Raw genomic sequence first — 221 nt, 5'->3', positions numbered from 1 at the left:
AACTGCCGGAGCGTTTGATCGCAATGGCTTCTGGGTAATGTAGTAAACTAGCCTCCTTCCTTGGATAATTGCCGGACAGACGGAACATCGCAGGACTACATTTCCCACCAGCGTCTGCTTGGTAACTATAGTAACAATGTTTGCCTCCACAAATGTGCCAAACACAGAGAAAATACGAAATAAAGATTAAAATGATATAATTGAAACGGTTTTAAATGTGT

This window comes from Pleuronectes platessa, chromosome 20, assembly GCF_947347685.1.
Source record: "Pleuronectes platessa chromosome 20, fPlePla1.1, whole genome shotgun sequence".
Taxonomy (NCBI): Eukaryota; Metazoa; Chordata; class Actinopteri; order Pleuronectiformes; family Pleuronectidae; genus Pleuronectes; species Pleuronectes platessa.
Note: the sequence above shows the minus strand (reverse complement) of the source record.